The sequence below is a fragment of the Danio rerio genome, chromosome 21, assembly GCF_049306965.1.
Source record: "Danio rerio strain Tuebingen ecotype United States chromosome 21, GRCz12tu, whole genome shotgun sequence".
In the NCBI taxonomy this organism is placed as follows: Eukaryota; Metazoa; Chordata; class Actinopteri; order Cypriniformes; family Danionidae; genus Danio; species Danio rerio.
In genome coordinates, this window is record NC_133196.1 from 20471801 (window position 1) to 20482500 (window position 10700).

Sequence of the window (10700 nt, forward strand, 5' to 3'; positions counted from 1 at the left end):
ACTCTGTCCTGATCATTTGAATCTGTGAATTGTAAGCTAAAGAGTCACTCTGTCCTGATCATTTAAATCTGTGAATTGATGGATAGAAAGTCGATCTGTCTTGATCATTCGAATCAGTGAATTTTTAGCTGGAGATTCGCTCTGTCCTGATCATTTGAATCTGTAAATTGTTAGCTAAAGAGTCACTTTGTCCTGATCATTTGAATCTGTGAATTGTTAGCTGGAGAGTCACTCTGTCATGATCATTTGAATTATTCAATTGTTTGCTGGAGATTCGCATTGTCCTGATCATTTGAATCTGTGAATTTTAAGCTGGAGATTCACTCTGTCCTGGTCATTTGAATCTGTGAATTGTAAGCTGGAGAGTCACTCTCTCCTGGTCATTTGAATCTGTGAATTATTAGCTGGAGAGTCACTCTGTCCTGATCATTTGAATCTGTGAATTGATGGATAGAAAGTCGATCTGTCTTGATCATTCGAATCGGTGAATTTTTAGCTGGAGATTCGCTCTGTCCTGATCATTTGAATCTGTAAATTGTTAGCTAAAGAGTCACTTTGTCCTGATCATTTGAATCTGTGAATTGTTAGCTGGAGAGTCACTCTGTCATGATCATTTGAATTATTAAATTTTTAGCTGGAGATTCGCATTGTCCTGATCATTTGAATCTGTGAATTTTAAGCTGGAGATTCACTCTGTCCAGATCATTTGAGCCTGTTAATTGTTAGCTGGAGTCACTCTGTTCTGATCATTTGAATTATTGAATTGTTAGCTGGAGATCCGCTCTGTCCTGCTCATTTGAATCTGTGAATTGTTAGCTGAAGATTTGCTTTGTCCTGATTATTTGAATTATTGATTGTTAACTGGAGATTCACTTTATCCTGATCATTTGAATCTGTAAATTGTTAGCTGGAGTCACTCTGTCCTGATCACTTGAATTATTGAATTGTTAGCTGGAGATTTGCTCTGTCCTGATCATTTGAATCTGTGAATTGTAAGCTGGAGAGTCACTCTGTCCTGTTTATTTGAATCTGTGAATCGCTGAATCGGAACCTGAAAATCTGACAAGTCTTGTTCATAAATGAAATGTTCAGTGCAATTTGCTTATATAAAATATAACATAATAATGCACAACTCTAGAGCCTTTAAATTTAAACTTTGGGTTGCATTTGTCTAATAGTTTGTTCATTTGTAACGCTGACTTTATGCTGGTCTGAATCATCAGTGTATAAATACCCAGACCTAATAGTTAATCCCAGGTGAATCAATGCAAAATGTGAATCTAGATATTCCAGGACTGCATTTATCCAGACTTTAAATGACCCTATTTCAAGTGTGATAGGCCCATTTAAAATGCATAATTATGTGAGTTTTTATTGCCAAAGTTTTTATGATTATTGCAGTCAGAGTGTCATTATCATTAGGGTCAGTGAATAACATCTTAGCAGGATATGGATCCATTAAAGGAATCCCAAATGAGCCGAATATTGACACAGCTAAATGGATGGGGTTCACTTCTTTGGGTTCCCCTGTGGCTTGAAACACGTGTGCAGGGGAGGGGACTGGATGATGTCCTGCAAATTTCACTCTGTAAGCCATGGCCGGGCAGGACTCTTATTGCACCTCGAATGGCAGATATTGAGATATGGGGAGCAATCGTGATGATTACCTGAGTGAGAGCGAAGGGAATGAGTGATATATGAAGACCACTTAAAGCCTTTGTGCCTTGTACATTGCATCTTTGAGAGATTAGAAGTGTGACATTAAAATGGAAATCGCTTCACTCGGGCATGACAAGGGACACTGCGTGACCCCCGGTGTCCCAGCGAGACTGAAGGCTGACCGAATGATCCTTCTGGGAGAGAGACAGTCATGAAGCTGCTCCTCTGGGAGATGTGCAGAGGAGAAAGATCTGCTTCAGGGGAAGCAAACAAAGCTGTCGTCCTTTTGGGCCATTTTGTGAAAAAAGGAGGATTGTTTTAATTCATTATTATTATTTTTTAATCATGTTTTAATATAAAGTTACTTCATGCTTTGTGGTTTCATTTTGAAATGCATTTATTGTATAATGTCCTTATTTGAAATTATGTATAAGTATGTAGTTTAAAAGTAAATCCTATACCAATTAAATTTGTTTTAGCGAAAAATATTATAAAAGTAAATAATTTTATTCTTTTACAATATATATATTTGAGTGAAGTTCTTTAACAAACAAGACTGTATGTTAAAAAAAGAAATTACGAGCAAAAATGGAACATTTCACATTTAAATGTGCGTGTATGCTAAATATGTTGCCTGAAGATTAATTCATTCAGTCTTTTTCCTTTGGCTTAGTCCATTTATTTATCAGGGGTCTTCACAGCAGAATGAACCTATCCAGCATATGTTTTACACAGCGGATGCCCTTTTCAGCTGCAATTCAGTACTGGGAAACACCCATACACACTCATTCACACACATACGGCCAATTTAGTTTATTTAATTCACCTATAACGCATGTCTTTGGACTTGTGGGGGAAACTGGAGCACCCGGAGAAAACATCCGAACATGAGGAAAACATGCAAACTCCTCACAGAAATGCTAACTGACCCAGCTGGGACTAGAGCCACCGACTTTCATACTGTGAGGTTACAGTGCTGACCGCTGAGCCACAGTGCCACCCTAAACTATAACTTTATAAAAGTAAATAATTGTATATGTATGCAGTATATATATATATATATATATATATATATATATATATATATATATATATATTCGATTGAAGTTGTTAATTAAACAAACAAGATTGCATGTTAAACAATGAATCACAAGCAAATATTCAACATTTCACAATTAAATGTGCATGCATGCTAAATATGTTGGCTAAGAGCATCAAAAATATAGCAATAAAACATGATAAATGGTTGTTACTGTTAATAGATAACAATTAAGTGAATTTAAATAATAATAATAATTAATTTACATATTTTGAAGTTAAAATATAAAGTTTTTACAAGGAAATATTTTTTTAACCTTAAAATCTTACATTTTATTTAATGTTATTTTTAAAACACTTTTTTTGTTTTCAATTTTCAAGTAATTGTTTCACAATAAGAGAATAAACACACAATGTTTTAGTGAAGGTTTAATTTCTGCATTATACAAGATGCTGGTGTCAGGATCAAAGGAATTTTCAAGTTGTGAATTGGAAGCAGATAAGATCTTAAGTTGGATATCTAGAGGACTGAATGAAGACTTGCAAGAAAGCTTAATCACTAACAATGAACACTCGTCTGAAACTGTTACAATACAAGTGGCTGATGAGGATTTACATAACTCCAGTTTTATTGCATAAATATAAGGAAAATATTCCAGATACTTGTTTGAGATGCAAGGACCTTAAAAGAATGCATTATCACATATGGGAATGAAAAGAAATACAGAACTTCTGGAAAGGTGTGAAGGAAATGGCAGAAAAGATTCTTGAGGTTAATATACCAATTCATTTATTCATTCATTTTCTTTTCGGATTAGTCCCTTTTATAAATCATGGGTCACCACAGCGGAATGAACCGCCAACTTATCCAGCACATGTTTTACACAGTGGATGTAACCTATCAATAGGAAACACCCACACACTCTCATTGACACACATACACTATACGGACAATTTTGTTTTCCCGATTTAGCCTACCAATAGCATATGTCTTTAGACTTTTGGGAGAAACCAGAGCACCCGGAGAAAACCCACGCAAACACAAGGAGAACATACAAACTCAACACAGAAATTCTGACCGACCTAGCCATGGCTCGAACCAGCACCCTTCTGCTGTGAGGTGACAGCACTACCCACTACACCACTGCGCACCCCTAATATACCAATGTCTCCTTTCATTAAAAAAAAAAAATCATTTATATTACAAGGAGATTACATTAAAAATGACAGAGCATATATTTATGAATGTATGTATTCTGCAAGCGAAACGGCTTATTCCTTTAAATTGGAAAAGTATATGTGCACCAAATATAGGCCATTGGCTGAAAGAGGTGGTAACAAACATGTTAATGGAAAAAATAACTTGTATATTAAGAAATAAAAGCATATTTTTTTGATAGAGCCCCACTCTTTTATGTTGTTTTCAAAAGGTGGTGGAGTTGGAAATATTTTACTAAAATATTAGTAAAAGAGTTTATGTTGTATTCTGATGTAAAATACTGAGAAGCCTTTTGTTTTGTTTGTTCATGTGTTTGCTTGTTGGTTTATGTAATATCTGGCTAATGGTGTAGATATGGCATGGACAGTGGGTATGTGTTCCCACAAATATCTACTTAAATGTCCCCACCAATAATTGAATCAACTTCTAATAATATAACGCTTTGTCAACCCTTACTGTAACCTAGACATGTTGAGAGTTAAATCACATTCTCTTCTCAGGTCCTTCCTCCCACAAACAAGGAAGTTAATTCTGAGCCTATTTATGCTGTTAATGACAGCTGTAATGAAATGTGAGAAGTGCCCTAACAAGCAATTTATTCCAGTCCTTCTTTACTGTACAAGATGTGGACATAAATAGCTGAAAAAAGTCTAGTTTGCTTTGAAGTCCACTACATTAATATTAACAAAGGCTGTACAATTGATCGAAATTTAGTTTTAATTTTGTCTTTCATGATTATGAAAAATGATAATAGGTATAAAATGGTTAAATTGTCACATGCCTCTCTAAATTTCTTTTCATCGAAACTTCCTGAAACCAGATTGCAGTTAAATCATCTAAATTGACAAGGGATATGCTTCATTAATTATTTGTATTATTAATTGTTTATTCATGTTTTTAAAAGCACGAAAGCGAATTTGTGCTGTTTTATGCATGCACTACTATCAAATAAAAGTGTATTGTATATCATAACTATAAAAAATGTATAATTTTTTGATGTAGCCTATTTATTATTTATGCTGTTGTGTTTAGAATGTTTTTACACCACAAACACATTACCTTTCCTTTAGTTCAGCTCCACCTATAAATGTGTGTGATGACATCTTTCAAGAACACACACCTCTCTAAACACCAGAGAAACAGAGAGAAAAAAAATCTCTGTAAAGAGCCAGATCCTCTCGCGCTCATCCAGCTTCATTTGAAAAACATTAATTTTTCCTCTGCAGCTGCAAATGAGAACACGTCCCTTCTGACACCAAGCCCGGGTTCTCCGCTCGGGGAGCCGAACTGCGCCTCTCCTCATCTCAGTTTGAAGAATGAATGAGGAGTAAGTGTATAGTCACAAGTATATCAGCTGTAATATGGCAGCGGTGAAAAGAAGAGCGAGATGTCGAGCATATATAACTGGAACAGATAAAGAAATAGACATGGGGGTCGAGGAAATCCCAAACCTCCTCTCACATCTGTCACACCCCTCTCACCGACGACCCGATAATTAATTACATCATTTACATTAGACTATTGACTAAATAAATACATAAATCACAGGGCCTCGAGTCAATAGACGCAGACGTATTTAATCATGTTCTAAATAATGATCACTGTTCCCATAATGCAATAATTATTTTCAGCAGCTGACTGGAATTAATCTTGTGCCATCAGAGACACCACACACACACACACACACACACACACACACACACACACACACACACACACACACACACACACACACACACACACACAGTGAGAGAGAGAGAGAGAGAGAGAGAGAGAGAGAAGATAAATACAAACTCTTTTGTGAATGACAGCAATAGAGAAATTGAAAATGGCGGCTTGTCTCTTTATGCGGAGTGACAGGTGAAAAACGCGGCTGTCTGAAAATGCACTAGATATTTGGCGTTTTGTTTATCAGCTGCCGGGAGAGAGGCAACATGTATTGCCTGTCCCTCCACCTTTTCATCTGCTGTTTAAATGGGCCCGGGGGCTGGAGAGTGAAGTTTATTCCAGCCATTCCTGCCGACAGCGCATGAAAGAGACGCGGCGCCCGTCATTGCAGACCCGCGGTTGCACCTCATTTTGCCGCTTCAGCACAGGTCCAACACTTAAATACATGCTGGGGTGTTTAAAATCAATTTTGGTCAAATATGGACAAAACCAATGGTTGGGAACATTCTTTTCAGTTTGATTTCTAACCACACGTTTGAAGTTGTCTTAAGTGTTAAAATAGACATCAAACATGGTTGTTATTGTTAAAAAGTGAAGCATAAAATTGTAGCCTATTATAATTATTATTAGTAGTAAGCTAATAAGCAGTAAGCTAATTAGTAGTAATAATACTAAAAATAATTTATCCATTCATTCATTTTCTTTTAGGCTTAGTCCCTTTATTACTCTGGGGTCGCCACAGAGCAATGAACCCCCACTGACAATAATAACAACGACAACAACAATAATAATAATATTAATAATAATAATAATAATAATAATAATAATAATAATAATAATAATAGTACTAGTAGGCTATATTAAAACCACCAACTGGTAATATAGGCTATATAAAAAGTTTATTTTATTTCATCTGGTTGGTGAAATAAACATTTTATTAGATTAAAGGATATAGTTCTCCCAAAATGAAAATTCTGTCCTTTTTTCTTACCCTCGAGTGTTTTAAAACCTTTTTAGTTTTTTTCTGTTAAACACAAGAGTATATTTCAAAGAAAGCTGAAAACTTTACCCATTAGGAATCCACTTGTTCCAAACCTTTATACAGTCAAACACAAAAGATTCTATATTGAAGAATGCTGAAAATTGACCTCCATAGTAGGAATAACACATATTTGAAGGTCAATGGCTACAGGTTTTCACTGCTCTTCAAAATATCTCCATTTGTGTTAAGATGAAGAAAGAGACTCGTACAGGTTTGGAACAATAAAGGGTGAGGAAATGATGACCAATTCAATTTCAGTTGGTGAACTATCCCTTTACCATTATTTCATATGTTGGATATAAAGAAAATATTTTGAGGAAAGCTGGAAACCTGTAACCAATGGCTCTCATGTTTTTTTTTTTTTTTTTTTTTTTGTAAAAAAACCTACTACTGTAGAATACAAGGTTTTCAGATTTCTTTAAAATATCTTTTTTAGCCTTTTTAGGTCCCACACAGAAAGAACCTATGTAGACATAGGTTTTGATATAGGTTTTTAATATATGTGACATATATGTAAAATTGTCCGTTTTCATAACATTTGTCACGGTAGCTACCTTCTTTGTTGTGTTTTTGATTAAGGGGTCAAATGTGATCAGGAAATATATTAATGAGATCCACTAACTAGTCTTCTGTTAGGTGTAGCCAGCTCTCACTTATTTGTCCTTAGTTAAATTCCATAACATGCACTTGTCTCACATACATACAGAACGTTTTTTTTGCATTTTATTTTTGTTTTGTTTTGTACGTATATTGCCTTCATAATAGAAAATATGAGCTAGGCATCATGTATGACAGTTGACAAAGTGAGATATGAGCTATATAGAAGACATACCTTGTATGTACATATAGGGCTTATATAAAAAGAAGCAATACAGGAGATCTGGCATGTATAGGCACAAATATGCACATAAATTTTGCCTATATGTGGCGTTTATTATCATACATGTGCATATGCTGCATATAGGTTTCATGCGCATATATCCTCATAAGTTCTTTCCATGTGGGGTTGAACTAACTCTTTAACGTCACTGAAAAGTAAAGAATTAATATGTTCAGTTGGCAGATCAACTTGTTGTTTTAAAGGGGTAGTTCAGTCAAAAATAAAATCTTTTCTCACCATTTATGCACACTAAAGTGGTTATAAACCAATGAATTTATTTCTTCTGTTGAACACAAAACTAGATATTCTGAAAAATGTTGTTTTGTCCTCAACATTTTCAGTATATCTTCCCTTTTGTTGAACAAGGGATAAAGGGATAAATTAATGAAAGCTGAAAACCTGTAACCTTATTTTTTCCTAAGATGACTGAAACTTCTTCATATCCCATTCCCAGCTGGTCAGATGTTCAGGTGATTTTCACTGACATATTCAGCAGGGTCAGAGGTTAATGACAGCATGTTTACCACCTGAGCTGCTCTCTGATAAAGCAATGGCAGGGTTTTTATAAAGTGCTGCAGTGAACGGCAGGGTGTGGAATGTGCTGTTGCACAAGGCTTTAGTTGGTGAGAACCACCAATATTTATTCATGATAAAGAGACAGCGCTGGTGTGTTGGCACAGGCTACTTCATTTACATGCTGTTATAGACTGTTTGCCCCGGCCTGGGCACTCTGTCCATCACCAAATAGATGAACTTGTCTCTTTTGTTCCAGTTCCCTGTCATCCTGCTTTTGGACAATGTAAAGCTTTAAACATTGTTGTATGTAGTTGCTGTTTTACTCTATTACAGTAACTCATTTTCTTTTACAGTTATTTATATCTATAATGTTGTCAGTTAAAATCAAAACTAAAACCACACAATTTGAATATTAGTGTTGCTTAAATTAGGTTTTTTTAAAGTTAAAATTTAATAAATACAAAATGTAAAATCGACTGACAGCTATTTAGTTTTTTTATAATTACATTTTTAGAGCATTTCACCTTTATTATATAGGACAGTGGAGTTGCAGGAATACAAGGGGAGCAGAGAGAGATCGGCAAAGGACCTTGAGCTGCGAATCAAACTTGGGTCGCCACGAGCACTTTAGTGCACACTTTACCACTAGGCTGCTTATAGTTGCTAAGATCTAACTTTGACTTTAGCAAAAACAACTAAAATGTAATTATAGAAACATTTTTCTCAATATTTCTAATTAACAGAACATTTCCTTGCATAAGAAAAATATCCTAAAATATATGTAATGATGTGTAATAATAAATGTAATGTGTATATATATATATATATATATATATATATATATATATATATATATATATATATATGTATGTATGTATGTATGTATGTATGTATGTATGTATGTATGTATGTATGTATGTGTGTGTGTGTGTGTGTGTGTGTGTGTGTGTATGTATGTATGTATGTATGTATGTATGTATGTATGTATGTATGTATGTCTGTATGTCTGTATGTCTGTATGTCTGTATGTATGTATGTATATATATATATATATATATATATATATATATATATATATATATATATATATATATATATATATATATATATATATATATATATAGGTGTGTGGGTGTGGGTGTGTGTATGTATTGTTTGATATAAACACTTTATATAAAATTTTTTTTATAAATGTAATGATGGCAAAAATAAATTACTCAATTTCTTTTTACGAGAGAAGATTTGTTCAACACATTTCTAAACATAATAGTTCTAATAACTTATTTCTAATAACTGATTTATTTTATCTCTGCCATGATGACAGTAAATAATATTTGACTAGATATTTTTCTAAATTTAAAATTATATAAGCCGAAATAAAACAAATAAGACTTTCTGTAGAAAGAAAAAATATTATCAGACATACTGTGAAAATTTCCTTGCTCTGTTTAACATCATTTGGGAAATATAAAAAAAAAAAAGAAATAATATTTCAAAGGGCAAGGGGGTAATAATTCTGAACTGTATAATAGGTAATTCCATGTATGACTTTTAATACATCTGATTTATAGTGTCAGTGTGTATATACAATATACCTGCATAAGGATTTTTTCTTCTGTTTACTTTGCAGTCTAAATAATGTAATATTACTCATATATGTGATGAGAATATATAAGGCATGTCAAGAATTTGATCATATCAAGGCCACATTTTCTCTCTTTCTCTTCCTAGTTTCTCATGACTTATGTGGGAACTGGCCATCATTCTCAAGCTAGGTAATAAATGTGTGTGTGTGTGCGTGTGTGGCCTGAGAGTCTAATATCCAGCACTCAATCACCGGTGTTAAGAAGGAGGAGGGCAGCAGATAAGAGCAGCACAGACTCATACCTCTGCACTCCCAAACGTATCGACCAGCAGATTCTTAAACGACAGCAAATGCAGTGCTTCTCACAGACAGACGCTCGCTATCAGCTCCTCATCCACAACGCTCAGCGCATGAAGATTTAGCCCTTGGCAAACACTGCGTTAAAGACAAACTGAAGCTCACTCTGAGCATTCACACACTTTTAAAGGCAAAGTACACCCACAAATAAAGATTTACATTTACTCACCCCATCCAAGATGAGACTTTTAATTTTTGGTAGACAATCAAAGAAGACTTTAACTAAAACGGTGGATGTGATTCATAAAATTGTTATGTAACGGTGACATATTATATCCCTTTCAAAAGATAAACATTGATAGATAAGATGTTAAAAAAATTATCATATTTTAGATCAAAATACCCAACAGATTATTCTAGCTTGTCAAATTTTTCCCTGTTTGGGTTTAACAATAATAATAATAATAATAACAACAATAATAATAATAATAATAATAAAAATAATGCTGATGCATAAATAAATAAATAAATAAATAAATAAATAAATAAATAAATAGTCCAATTAATATAATAACGTAGTTTTGTGTGTGTCCCTTTAAATGCAAACGAGAGGGTGGAGCTTTTACACGGTTTTCACCACACTTTACAACCATGCAACAACTGACACTACATTCCATTCGGAAGGGCTCATCTCAATGCCCTAATTTCTTTGAAGTGCCTCCGTAGTGGAATGACCCTTCCGATTTGAACACATTTGTGCAACATCAAACAACTTCCCTGCACAACAAATCATGGC

General features: G+C 34.2%; 1 long non-coding RNA gene across 2 annotated transcripts in view; it reads left to right on the forward strand.

Moving 5' to 3' along the window:
• The window catches only part of LOC141379847 (uncharacterized), a 118614-nt gene that overhangs the window by 27784 nt on the left and 80130 nt on the right, over positions 1 to 10700 (forward strand). The window lies entirely within an intron of this gene.